We start from the raw sequence: 14,224 nt of genomic DNA on the forward strand, positions 1-14,224 counted from the left end.
TGCTGCCCACACCTGAAATCCCTTTCTTTTTGCTGGTTTTGGGGTGGTTTGGGGAGCTTTGTTTGGTTTTAGGTTTGTGGTTTTTTGTTGGTTTGATTTAGGTTGGGTTTGGGTTTGTTTTTTTCAGGAGGTCCTTGTGGGTTTGGTTTTGGGGCTTTCTTTTTGCAGACGAGGTTTCAGTACACTGCTGCCACTGTTAAAACGCTTTGAACTTTGACTGTTCTGCAGTTACGGAGGAATATAAAGCTTTGAGAACCAATATATTGAAACAGAAAGCAAAAATATTTCGGTCCTTCTCTGTAATTTTCTGCCCCTGAGTAGCTCTGGCAGGGCTGCACAGCAGGATAGGGACTTACATCCTGGGGAACAGCAGGAGCTCTTCTCTGTGTGGGCTGTGGAAGCCGAGGGTCCATGAAGGAGCCCACCAGCACGGGGCTGCTCCATGTGCCCCACGCCGGGCACCGCTGCCCTGGCTGCTCCGGAGCGTGGGCTTATCCCGCGGTGATTTCCTTGCCGGTAGATGCTTCTGACAGGTTAGAATAGTGATGTATCCTTAGGTAACTCACAGAAAAGGAAAATTTTTAGCTTATTTTTCTTTAAATTAAGGAATTATTTTTATTTTGCTAGGGTTTGAATTCCTAATTTACTCATAATCCCTAATGGCTGGTCAGGAATTAAAGGCTTTGCTGCCTTATTCTCACATGAATCCAGCCATTCTTTTAAGCAGCACTGACATATTCTCTGTTTACTTTCACACTTAGAAAATAAAATAATTTTCATACTAATAAGTAAATCAGAACCCAGTTCAGGTAACTGGTTGACTAGAATTGCAGGCTTATCTCTGTGCTTAAATGCAACCTTTAGATCCCAAAACACATCCCAACTGCGTGGTCACGTACGCTCCCTGTGCAGACTGATGGTGGGGTTGCCTCGAAAGGGCACTTCCCCCCATAACCAGTTTGTTTCTAAGTATCAAAAGTAATATGTAAATGCTCTGTTTTAATTAATAATTAGATTATAATACAAGAAGTCAGTGAAAAGCTGGTGTGCTTTATATATATATTTTTTTTTTTTCTATAATGTCAGTGCTTTTTAGTAACCAGTGTTCTACTCTCAAGGTCTTTAAAGAGAAATAATATGTGTAGGATTAGCTTTTTCTTCCTTGCTCCTCCACTGACACCAGCTTGCCCTTTGAATTCCCCTGAAGGTCTCCAACCAGAATTAGATCTTACTTTGTATGCAAATATATGGAGTATATTCTCAATATAAGCCTGGGTCAAACTTCACTGACATTGAAAGATTCCCACTGACTTTTCTGGGGTTTATAGCAGGGCCATGGTGATGGAGGTGATGAGATGATCATAATTAGCATGGGAATGGGCAGGGCTGTTGCCATAGTTCAGTTCTTAGGTGGATTAGATGAGCAAGAGATGTTTTCTGGGATTGGTTTGAGGTTTTGCACACCAGTTGCTCTTGTGCAGAGGAATACGCGGTTGCCTCAACAACCCGTGTGAGAGGGTTAGATGGAGACCTCCGTTCCTGCCAGCCAGGGGGAGTCTGCTCCAAGATTAAAGGTAAAGTAGGGACAGAATGAGTGTGTATGTGAAAGATGCTCCCAGAATTGAACTCCCTGGAACTGGTAGAATTATGAGGAAATCACATAAATTCTCCAGGAAATGTTCCAGACCTGGTGGTGCAGGTGGAATAACTGCCCCGTGGCCGTGGAGCACAGCAGCGTGCTACTTGGTCTTACTTGGCGGCAGCCTCACAGAAATCTCTTGGGCAAATCAGAGTATCACCAAGGTGGATGTTCAGGGTTATGCAGTCATTGAGGATATTACACCCACCTGTGGAGGAGAGCAAGTCTTACTCTTCTGGGAAGGCCAGAGGATTTTTATTTGGAGGGGGGGTGATTTGGGGTGGGATTTTATTTATAAGCCTGGTGTGTCAGTAGATCAAGGAGGTTTGGTTGGTGAAGAGAGTGGATGTGAAGGGAATCTGTTAACTGGACTGTCTCAGAAAAAGAGCAATTTTGTTTCAGAGAATGTCTTCCAACTGGGTGAAAGTGACTGGATATAAATAAAACATTCATATGGCTGGACTAGGTGAGACAAAATTGAAGGTGAAAGGACAGAAAAAAATTTTGAAGCTTGCTCTGTAAAATGAGTCTTCGTGGAGCCCTGCTTTTCATTAGAAGCATAGCATGGCCTGAAATACCACCTTCTTTTTTTTTTTTTCTTTTTTTCACTTGTTAAGGCTCTGAATTGACAGCTCTGGAGAACCTAGCCTCCACAGGGCAGGATAGGCATGGGCACCATGCATGGACGTTCTCCATCAGAACCCCCAGAGAAACCCCCTCAAGGAGAGCTGCCCTGCAGTGCTGGCAGAGGCTGGTCCCTCTTCTAAGGGTGGTTTAGGGCTTGACTTTTTTCTTTTGATTTTTTTTATCTTTTTTTTTTTCTTTTGTTTTGCAGTATTAGCTTACAATGCTACTGTGTGTGATTATAAAACTATAAAATGCTTACATTTAGTTTGACTTATAAATTTAATTTTGCAAGATCTGAAAACCTTAAAAGGTCTGTTTGCCATTGTAATGTAAGGCTGACTGATTTACTGTGCAATAAAAATAAAGAAAATTGCAACCCCCAAAACAGTTAACAGCATGTAGTGGGGAGAAAACCATTAGGGTATTTGTGCCTCTCATTTCCAGGCTATGAATAATTTTGGCAATATTTTTCAGCGCTGTCAAGGCAAAGCAGCAGTTCGTATCAGCTGCATTCGCAGACATTTCATTGCCATGACAACCTCGGGCAGATGCATGAGCTACTGTTGATTGTCAAGCCTGTAGTCGTTGTGACCTGCAGCTTGACAAAGGAGCCTACCTGCATAATACATACCGTGCTAGCTCATTTGCCCACACCGGTAAAAGTATAGTGAGTGTAAGGAGCCACCTGTGAACTAAGGGGAGTTTTAGAAGCTCCAGCTGACTCTGAGTTTCCATCTTGCTTTTCCTTAGAGGGTGATTCTTCGTGTGTTGAGATGCTTCGTGCCTTGCCTTTCTCATGCAGCTTCCAAAAGGCTCCGTGTAGCTCCCTGCAAAGGACAGAAAAGAAAAGCTTGGTCCTTCTGGGGTGTGTGTATCCTGAGAAGTTACTGCAGTGAGGTCAGAGTACCTTTATCTTGGCAGGTCTGCATTTGAATTGGCTGAAGAGAAGGTCAGTGGGAGTGCTGCTGAATAAATGCGTACTTCAGTGCTGATAGAAAGTTCACTCCCAGCTGAGATCTGCTTCTAGATAAATAGAAAAGTCATTCCGTTACTTTTCCATATTTATTTGTGTCTTCCGCATAAAGAATGAAATGGTAGATCTTCTGTGAAGGCAAGTCAAGTCAGCTATAGGGGAGGAACTAGGCATGCTGGTGCTCTGGTTGCTGTTTTCCCTGACCATAGGTGGGTGAGACCTGCAGCACCTTGGATCCCTGTTCCAATCACACATAACCAACAGCTTGTGTGTTGTTCCTAAGGGCTGTACTATTACGCCAATGCTAAAATAGGAAAATTTTTTTATATACAGGCATTGCTGTGCTGATATGGCATCTGTGTAACCTTATCCCAAGCCAGTGTTGTAAGGACATAAACATTCTTGCTTCAGCAGATGAAAGTGACATTTAAGAAGAAATGAAAATGAGATTTACTTGCCAATTATTATTCTGCAGCTTAAATTTTTAGGATTTGAGAAATTAGGATGTGTTACCAGTATGCTTCAGTGGTTATTTCAGGTAATTTCTCATTTCAGTTATTTTGTGTTCCCTTGTGAATCCAGCCATATGTGAAAGCTGTAGCACATGAGCCATGCCGTCACTACAAAATGATGCTCTGGGCTTTAGACCCCAGTGTGATGCACTCTTTCAGCAGAACATCACGTAGCCTCAGGCCACTGATGCTTTGCACATCTGTATTTCTGTTTGTCAAAAGTCTTTGCACTTGGTGATACGCAAGTGCCAATTTGTGGTACAATTTTCTTCAGAGGTTTTCTCTGCACGTGTAAGGGTTTGAGCTGGAGTGATAAACGTTGGACACATCTTTGCTGGCAGCGTAGGGCAGGCTGCAGCCGTGGCTGAGCTTAGATGCTTCCTCTTCATTTCCTCTGAATGCTGGGATTTTTATTCCAGGAAAGATATCGCCAGTGTGGGAAGACAGATACACCGAAACATGGGTTCAGGTTTTCCTGTCATGACTAATAAATGCCAGCACCTCTTTTGGTCGCGTAGAGACCTCTTCTAAGAGTGCTTAATTTTGTAGTGTGCTGATCAGAGAGGTTGACCTTAATGTGCTATTGGCATGAAATTAAGCATTTAAAGCTATTTTTTTTCTTTTTCTTGAACTATTTATTGGCACCTTGTATCCTGAATGACTGCAAAGTAAAATTCTAGAGAGCTAGGCATCTTCTCTGAGTGAAAGTTTCTGTAAAATTGTTTTATTATGCATGACTATGAGGGCCATAATATTTTAGTTCCTCATCTACTTGCTCATCTATATGTTTACTTATGCACACACATTAGCTTGCGGTTTGTTTGTCTTTTTATAATCAATACCTTTCACTGAATATTCACTCTTGGTTATTCCTCCATCTAACATAAATGGAATTGCCTTGAAATTGTATGGCCTGAGTTTAGTTGCTTTTCTAGAATAGCTTAATAATTTAGAAACAATTGTGAGACAGCTTTGCCTCATGTTCACTCAGCAACTATTTGGTAAGGAAGAATTGTAAGCATGGTGAGGCTGCGGGGTCTCCACCATCAGGAGCAATGTCTGATCCCCACGATGTTTTGGGGAGGTTCAGGATCTCGTGGCGCTGCCTCCCTGCCAGCCGGCCAGCGTTCCTCAGAGCCGGGACTTTTTAACACCTCCAAAAATATTCCCTGGAAAGCTGAGGCTAGAAGTTAGTGATTCTGGTAACTGCAGAGGTTATATTGCTTGAAAAGCGCCAGTTGATGATCATACCTTCTCAAACCCCAGCATGCAGGGTGCAGGCTGGAGCGTGCCCAGCTCTTGGCATGGTCCTGACCTTCCCCTGGCGGGAGCGTGGCTGGGTAGCTGCTGGCCCGGCGCTGCCATGCGGGACCCGCGGGAGACACCCCGGCTGCTGCCAGGGCTCGGCCCGCGTGAGGATGCAGGGCAGCACCGCCAGAGCATCCTCGCATGGTTCTGCTCAAAATCTCCAACTGACCGTGCTGGGGGGAATTCTCCTTCTACATTGAATTATTCAGTAGTTGAAGTGAGTAAAATTAAAGATTTCTAGACTAGTGACGTTTGGAATATAAGAAGGATAGCAAAATCTATTTCATTTGAACTCTAATCTCTGGTCATGTATAAAATGAATAAAATGCAATAAGTGTGGAGAAATATGATTTATAACAGCAGCTGAAGTCTGGCACTGAATACCCTGAAATGCCAAGATTGTATGTCAGTCAATTTAGCAGTGCAGCAGTGAAGGTGAAGAATGAAATGAAGGCTTTCTCTTTTTTTTTTTTTTTTTTTTTTTTAAAGTGACAGATGAAGAATTATTCCTAGCTCAAAAAAGCTAAGTGCTCAGCCAGTGAGAGAGGGAAAAGCCATTATTTTAATAATAGAAGTTGGGGATGTACATTACTTGTGTTGCACTTTCTGTTTGTCTCTTTTAGTGATGTGTAACTTATTTTATAGCTATTATAACAAACACGAATGTCAAGCAAGAGATATTAGCCAGTTCTGAGGATTGATAATGGGATTTCTTGAGCTATTTGCTTCTGTCTCTGCTTGAAGTACAGCTATACTCAGCTGTGACTGCAATTTCTTATCACCTGAAGACCCTTCGGTGACCCAAGTGAAATGATTCGGTGGGATGTTGCTGTTGTGGACAGACATGGGCACTGGATGACAGCACATAGCTGAGATCCCTCTGGGAAAACCTCATCCATTTCACATTCCAATGTCCGTCAGCTTGCGGACACGTAATTAGCACAGAAGAAGAATGCAAGGAGAGGTACGTGCAGCTGTTTCGCGGCTCTCCATCGCCATTACCTGTGTTAACAGTAAGGACTCGGAGGGCTCATCCTTGCTGTAACCTGGACGTGGTTCACAGCCCAGCCAGCACCTCCAGCTGCCTACCCACCGCCCTCGTGTCCACAGTAGGACACACGTTTCTCGTCACCGTGCCCAGGACAGCAGCGTTGCAGAGCACTGCTGTGTGGCCAGAAGCAGATGAGTCCCAAAGGAGACAGAACTTCGTCCGATTGCAGTGGTGGAGATAACACGGACCTCACTTCAAATATTATTGTCCTTGCAAGAAGGCTACTTTGCTGGCACATCCTTCTCTGACAGATTTCTACTTCAAAGAGACAACAGAATTCAGAAATCCTCATAAAGTCAGTTCCAGGGAGTCACCAATTCGCAACTTTAATCCTTTGTTGACTTAAGCCAGGGCCACTGCAGCTCGTTTCTTGGCTGAGCAACTCCCAAATGGTCTGAAGTAGTTCACAGGCATCTTTATTGTCTCTAACTTATAGGGCAGGTAAAGACAGCTCTTTTTGCCAGCGCATGTGGAATCTCTGCTGGATATAGTCAGTATAAATCATTCCACCTGTGGGATTGTCTTCGATACTGCTTCAATTTTATTTTTTTTTATGCCCTTTGAAAGCAGCAACATGCTTTTCCATCATTGCTCTGACCAATTATCTAACTAATTTAATTTCCTTCTAGATAAGCTGCTAGAGTTTCTCTCACAGGCTGGAAAGGCAAAATTCCTCCTCCTCCTGCCTCTGCATCATAACCCTCAGAGCAAGTGCTTTTAACATTTGGTATTTTGAATTATCATACAAGTTATGGATATAGTTCATAAATATTTTTTTTTTCTGAGGTATGCAGATTTGTGCATAAGAAGTTCCTATTGTAAGGGAACAAGCTGTATAAAATATTTAGCTCGACTAGCTGAGATATATTTCAAATACATACATTGACTTCATCTTTACGCTACATGTTTGCCTGTGAAATGCAAGCTGAAGAACTAGATGTGTCAGGTGCTCTTAGGACATGAAAATTTAAGTTGACTTTGGCAGTGTGACATTAGAAGCAACAGTTTTATGGTGCAGGCAGAGGGAATAGGAAATTAGTCCTTTTAGACCTGTTTACTGCCATACTGTCTGCCTTTGCATTTGGCCTCTGCAGGTGGTAATCTTTCAGAACGTGACCCCAGTTTTCCCTTTTGTATGCTAAGCCTCCTGCTGCTAGGAACATATTGAAACATAATGCATCACACCCATTACCTGCATAACTCCGGTGTATAATGTTGTTGTTGCCAAGCTAGTAACCACCAGGAGCAGCAAACGTGACGGTGTTTGTAAGCACATCTGAAGGTTTATCAGCATTATCACACTCTTGCTCTTTCTCCCAGCTTGATACCTGTTCATCGATGTCTGTCATATTTTACTGTATCATAAGGAGGGAAACAAGATCCCATCTGGCTTGTCTGCGACGAGGGGAATTTCATGGCCCTGGGCATGTTCTTCTCCCAGACCTCTCTACTTCATGATGTGACTTAGAGCAGCTTTTCAGAACATCACAGGCTGTCCTCAGGTGGCCAGAAATATCAGATCCAACATCAAAGCTCGCTTTATCATCAGTGGTTTCTTTGGGCAGGGGCAGCTCCATTTCTGAAGCAGCTGTGGTTACTCTGCAGGTGGCCGTCGTGGCTCACAGCCTGTGTGGCATCCTGCGAGTGACAGTGATGCTTCTTGTGTGCCACTCAGAAGCGGCCATCATCGCCACCATGAGTGGGGGTGAGAGCATCCCTCTGCAGCAACATGTGCTGGAGCAGGGGCAGAGGTGGGCAGAGGGCCCTGAGGGCACAGGCGTGCAGAGTGCAGATTGTGAACGTGGGTGTTTCACAACTGGCTGGCTAAGGTAAGCGTGAGGGGGTTACCCTCTGGTTAGAAATGCTGTTCGCAGGAACCTGGTGTGGGTCCTGGGCTTGCAGCTACAATGGTGACATCTCCAGGAGCATCCAGCTCCTTGATTTGACACCGACTTTGCCCTCAGCGAGTCAGTCTTTTAGATTCTTCTGTCCGAGGAATTCTCACTCACTCGGTATGCAGCCGACCGTGCCACCAGCCGGCCGCTGTTGTGGGGCATCACGTCTACGGTGATGCTTCAGGAAAGCACCTGTGGAAGTCCCCATGTGACCCATTTCAGCAGTGTGCACTTCGGGGGGGGGGGCGTCCTGCTCTGTCGCAATAGTTTCTAAGGGCTGTCCGGGTAAAGTAGAAAGATTAGAAAGATCTTTGCCTCTCTGCAGGTGTGTTTTGAAGCTGATGCATGTCAGGGAGAAGACCACATCGGTGAAGTAGGCTGTGTTGCATCGTTGAGGTTAAAGGAGATGCGTGTTTTGCCATAGGGTGAAAGGGTGTATGAGGTCACACGTTGTGCAAAGACTGATGAGGGTGAGCGCACACTCACGTCTGTGTTCACGTACCCGTTGTACCCCAGGGAAAGCTGGCCTGTGATGCCTTCAAGCTTCTGCCATTGCCCAGCCCAGACTCCACACCATGTGTTGCATTTACTGCTCCCACAGCAGCAGGCAAACACTGAATTTTAATCCCTCCCTGAACCAGGACAGAACTGGGCAATAGTGAATGGTTATTTATAGTCCTTGAAGCCACCATTTACAGGAGTAATTCTTAGACTGAGTCCCCTGTGTGTTTGCTTGTCCAGGACAGCTGAATATTGTCATTAAATGTAACACTTCCCACTAACGGGCACTTTGCTTTTGGTCACCTTTGGAGATGCAGTTGTGGAAACCCGGCTGATGCGTCGCTGTTGCAGTGTATGTAATATGCAAGGCTTGGCTAGTTTCTGGAAGAGATTAATGCTGTTTTGTTTTCTGCTTCAACAGTGGCAATTCTTCACATCTGAATCTTTTATCAGCTCCCCCCTTGTTCTCTTAGTAGCAATAATAATTGTCTCTGGTTAAGTGCATGAAAGAAACTCAACTGGGCACACAATGTTTTTGCGATGATCTATTAGTTATTACTTCTGTAGTTTATTTGGAAGTCTACATTTCTATTTTGTGAGGGTAAATGCAGAGATCACATCTGGAAAAAAAGCACAGAATAGTCTGTAATATTTAGTCATTTTATTATTAGCAAAGAAAAAAAAAAAAAAAAAAGCCTTCAAAGGCATATGAACCTGCTGGGAGAAAGACTTGTCTTCAACTGCCCTGGCAAAAAAATAATTCAAAGGCAACACATTTCTCCCTGCCTGTGTGAGAAGTTTTTTTGCTGGGCTTACCGAATTCTCTGCTGTTCCCCTTCATGAGGCTGTGCCAGCGGTCAGGTGCCTGGCTGGGGGTTCAGACTCCACATCCCCCCTCGTCACTGCAGAGCTGCCACCGTAAGACAAGTATTTTTGCTCCTGTTGCTGGATTTCAGCGCTGCGCTGATACAAGACCTTGCTTAGTGAGGGCCCACAGATAGATGATGACCTTTCAAAAGAGTGAGATGCAACTGTTATTACTGGGTGTAAAAGGAAAGTAATTTGGGGGGCTACTATCCAAACTTTAATCTTCTTTACTTTCATATCTCCAAGGGAATGGCGATGTTACTCTGTGGGTACTTGCTGTTTCTGTGGAACTATTTTTATTTTTCCATTACACTGAAAAATATCCACAAAGTTAACCTGTGTTTTTTTTCTGATCTACCAGATGTAATATTGTGAGAATTTCCAAAGGACACTAACTTAACAGACCAACTATTTCCACTGATGAAAGGCATCCAACCTCAGGTCTGCTGCAACCAGCCAGTAAAATGATTCCTGTGAGGCACACAAAGCTCCTTGTTGAGCTGTAGAAAAATCACGGGTTTCAGCTTGGGGGGGGAAAAATAAAATAAAATAAATGTCATGGGGCTGCACATGTGCCCCAGACCCTCCGTGTCCCCCATGCCACATGCACCTCGTGTTCCAGGGGTGCGTAGCCCGTTCGCTGAGCCTGGCCTCTGCACCAGCAGCAGCTCAGACAGGGATGTTCATGAGCCGTGTGTGTTTGATAAGCCACCCTAGTGCTGTCAGCTTGCAAAACAACCAACCATTAGAGGGAAATTTTCTGAAACTAAAATCCCATCATTTCCTTCGGTGTCACCTTTCATATAATTACTAAGCACAGAATTTATAATTAAATGGTATGACTGATTCTGTGACATTCCCATAGACATTTCACAAAGGCTATTTGCGTGCCTTGCTATTTTGTACAGTAATAACTGCAATCAGTATAACTACTATGATTTGTTTATCAAACGTCCCTTGGGTAGCATCCGTTGTCATTTGTAAAACTTTGTGAACATCATGATTTACATACTGTTGCCTGTCTCATGTTGCTGTTGAGTTGTGGTTCTGAAGCAGTGCTGATGCTCACCTCTGCAGAAGAACATGGTTGTCTTCCGCATGCTGTGAAAAGTGCACATGGAACCGTACAGCAGCACAGACAGGCAAAAACCTGTAAAAATCTTATGAAGAAAGTAGGCATTATATCTTCATAACAGGGATCAAAGGGTATACTTATTGAGCAGTGGAATTAACAGATTGAAAAGCGGGGAGAAAAGCATATTAAATAATCATCCACAAATGAAGAGAGTCTGGAGGAACAGACACGTAGCTGTGGGCTGTAGCAGGAGACCAGGTTAACGTAGCACAGGGAGCCCTGATTTGACATTGTGACATGTGGCTGCCTGACATTGCAACCTTTGGTGTTTGTCATAGGTATAGATCATGTGTGTTGGCACCCGCGTGCATTATCTGCCTGTAAAATCCTCAAATGCTATAGAAGTATGATGAACTACTGCTACAGTGTGGATTATATTAATACCATTAGGAGCAGTAGGTTAGAACAGCAGATAAGTGGTGCAGTCACTGCCTCTCATCTATTAACTGACCTCCTGCAACTGGAAATCTGTCTTTTGGATCATTTGCCAGATGTTTGTCCCTTTTGTCCAAAATGCTGGAGCCTGGTGTTCACAGGGAAGGGGGCCTGTGGTGTTTGGTAGTTTTCTTCCAAAATAATGTTGGCTTAAAAGAAAGGGAAACCAATTTCCCTAAGCGCTGCTAAAACCTTCTAATCTAGGAAAAGAGTTTTTGGGGTTTTTTTTCAAACTGCTCTATTCTCCAAAGGGCACTGCTAAATGACAGCTTGAGCAGATTATGATGCTTAAAAGGATGGGGATGGAGGCAGGGGTCCTGGAAGTCGTCAGTAGATAAGCTTCAGGGCGGCGTGGTATTATCTGCAGCTGAACTGGTACCATCCAAGTGAAGAAAGCGAGTGTATGTCTGTATCCACAGGAACCTGGGATGTGCATGGGTTGCTGGAAAGCCTCAGTGGGGCATGAAAAGAGGATTACTGAGCCAGGTCGGTAAAGAGAGCTGACAGGACTGCTTCACACATAATATTTTATATTTCTCAGACAACACAAGTGTACAATCCTTGTGGAAAGACATGGTTGCCTGGGTAAAGTTGCTGTTGCCTGAAACTTACATAAATCAAGCTGTCTAAGGAAATGAGAATGGCGTTTGCTTTTACAGCTGGGTTGGGTGTTTTCCAGTTGAGGGTACGGTGCTGCCAAAGGAGGGGTCACACCGGAGGACATTCACCCCCGGGCAGCCCATGCAGAGCTGCGGCCGCAGCCTGTCCTCCCTGCCACGCAGAGCCTGAGCTGGTGGGGCAGGGAGGGTCCCAAAAGGCGGCCAGCAGCAGCTGGCTCCCGGGGCGCTCTCAAATTACTGCAGGTTTAGGGGTGCTTTGTGACTGGAGATTTTCATACAGGGACATCAGCCCCGGGTCGTGGCCGTGGGCCACCATGATAACAGCTCCACGAGAAATGTGCTGTAGCCCCTTGCAGCAGCGCGGGTACCAAGGGGCCAGCGCCTTTGCTGGAGGTGCAAGGGCCGTGGGCCTCCCTAAGCAAAGCCGTTGTAACATCAAGCAGCACAGCTTTCACGGGAAAATAGATATTTTCTGGTGTTTTGTTTGCCTTTAAAATGATGTAGCTTGGGTGGGCAGGGGCATTAGACACTAGAAATATCTGAGAGCGCATTTGCATTCAAGTCTTTCTGCTTTCCATATTTTTTCAAACGTATAATGCAGTGGAAGCTAATTTTAATTTTTATTAAAAAATGTTTCTCGTTCTTACATTTGCACAACGTACTGTAGAGAATGAAATCTTCAGATGACCTGGAAGAGCCTTCTGGGAGATTTATAAACTGTCTACTTCATATGTAAGAACATTTGTTTTAATTCCCATATAAAAGTGAGATAAATTGGTTTGTAATAACACAAGTCCAAAAATATCTCATTACCACTTTATTTCCACATTACAAAATAACACAATTCTCTGCATAATTAGAAAGCTGAATTAGATAAAAGGAGCAGTTGCTCCTGATTAGACTGTGAGTACAAAACATTAGCCTACAAAAAAGTATTTCTGACTCCTAAAGAGACTTTTTAAGATTTGCAGCTCTAAGTTCAGTTATTATGGCTCAGCAGTTGGAAATCTCTCCACTGGGTTAGCAAAGACTGAACGGCCTGATCCTGCAGTGCTTTACGCCTGGGAGTAAGCCTAGCTCATGCAAAATGGTCCATTGATATGATTTGTTCTATAAAAATTGCTGCTTATTAGACGTGTGTATTCAAGACCAGTCTAATTTTCTCTCAAGGTTGTGAAGGTAATTTTCACCATTTGCATGAATAAAGCAAGAATCTGGAAAATGTAGAAATCTAAAATTCAAATGGAAATCATTTATGTAAAATAAATGATAAAATCTAGGTGCCTTTGCATGTGAATGATATCCTTGGGGTTGAGTTTTCTCCAAAGCACTGCTTCAAAGTCTGATGCATTTGTAACGGCAGTGTGTTCAGTTTAAGTTAAAATTTGTCAAAATTCAGAAGCTGCTTGAGAGAGAGAAGGTGAGAGATGTGAGGGAGGGTGACCCTCCAGAATTGCTGTGTCCTTATGCCGTGGCAAATGTGGCTTCACACCCTCCACGGGAGGGGGCTCACAGAGACTGAAGTAAATTGTTTTTAGAAAGCTTTGATTTCCACTGGCAATGCTTAGCTCAATCCCAGTTCTCATTCATGTCAAGTTTGAGCATCTCTCACTAAATCTGCATCTTAATTTCTTCAGTTGATCTCAGGTTTGGAAACTACCAGGTTCATCAGCCAGCTGTAAAAGGCATGCATGAATTACTAGACTCACATTGTCGGTTAAACTTCATCCTTTGTATTTTAAGTCATCCATTTGCATTCATCTAAAATACTTTCAGAGAGTTTATCAGAAGAAGTGGAATAAGAAATGAAATAGTTTCATGTAAACTGCATTTTTATGTTTGACTGGTAAAACCACAAAGCAGAGATAAAATACATAAAACTAAGGCTCTGCATAATGAGCATATCTATCAGTTTCCCTTATCTTTATAAAGCTCCCATTTGTCATGAGAAGCATTGTGTGTCACTCATTTTGCCTTGTTCTACAAAAGCTCTTTTCTCCTTTTCCTTTTATCTCCTATCGGCATAGGCAAGGTAGGAAACCTCGCTGGCATGACACTGAAAAGACCCTGTTGACTAAATAATCATTTAACCTTCAACCCCTTAACAGCAGAAGGACATAAAAATCAATACCAAAATATTACTGGCACTCAGCTGGTTGCAGCTTTTGCAATCGCAGCAGCCCAGAATTAAGGGGACAGCGCTGGGTCAGACCATCCCCAGGGTAAGTCACCTCTGAGTAAGGCAGATCCGCGCTGGTGTAGCCCACTGGCAACCACGCCGGGAAGCCACCAGCCATAGCGTGTGGCCCTGGAGGTGCTCCAGCACTGGTGCAGAAACCTGCTCTCGGGAGCAGTATCCTGTGACGTCTCCGGAAAACTCTGCTCACCCACCCAAAAGACCCACGTCAGGACAGCGCTGCCGCCCGTGACAGGTTTGTGCCGGTGGCTGATCGTACCTCAGAGTACAGGCTCGTCCGACGCGGGAGCTGGCTGCCACGCGTGGGGAGGTGGCCTCGGAGCGGGCTGTGTCCTGTTCCACAGGAGCTGTGCAAGCGGGGTCCCCGCCGTCCCTTGCTGTGTGCGAACTGCGCTTGCTCTTACCTTTCCTTTCTGAGCAAACTGTTAGTACTGCACATCCCCACACAAACCCGCCAGCTGTTC

At 44.3% G+C, this 14,224-nt stretch overlaps 1 protein-coding gene and 1 long non-coding RNA gene across 4 annotated transcripts in view; one reads left to right on the forward strand and one right to left on the reverse strand.

Moving 5' to 3' along the window:
- GRM7 (glutamate metabotropic receptor 7) overlaps positions 1–14,224 on the forward strand; it is a 304,125-nt gene that overhangs the window by 254,324 nt on the left and 35,577 nt on the right. The gene's annotated exons all lie outside the window — the stretch shown is intronic.
- On the reverse strand, positions 8,312–10,521 carry LOC114017066 (uncharacterized). Its single transcript, XR_003561908.2, has 3 exons — positions 10,443–10,521; positions 9,323–9,515; positions 8,312–9,126 (listed from the first exon to the last, which is right to left on the reverse strand). It is a non-coding gene; the product is annotated as an uncharacterized LOC114017066 (long non-coding RNA).

Source organism: Falco cherrug, chromosome 4 (assembly GCF_023634085.1).
Source record: "Falco cherrug isolate bFalChe1 chromosome 4, bFalChe1.pri, whole genome shotgun sequence".
NCBI classification, from domain to species: domain Eukaryota; kingdom Metazoa; phylum Chordata; class Aves; order Falconiformes; family Falconidae; genus Falco; species Falco cherrug.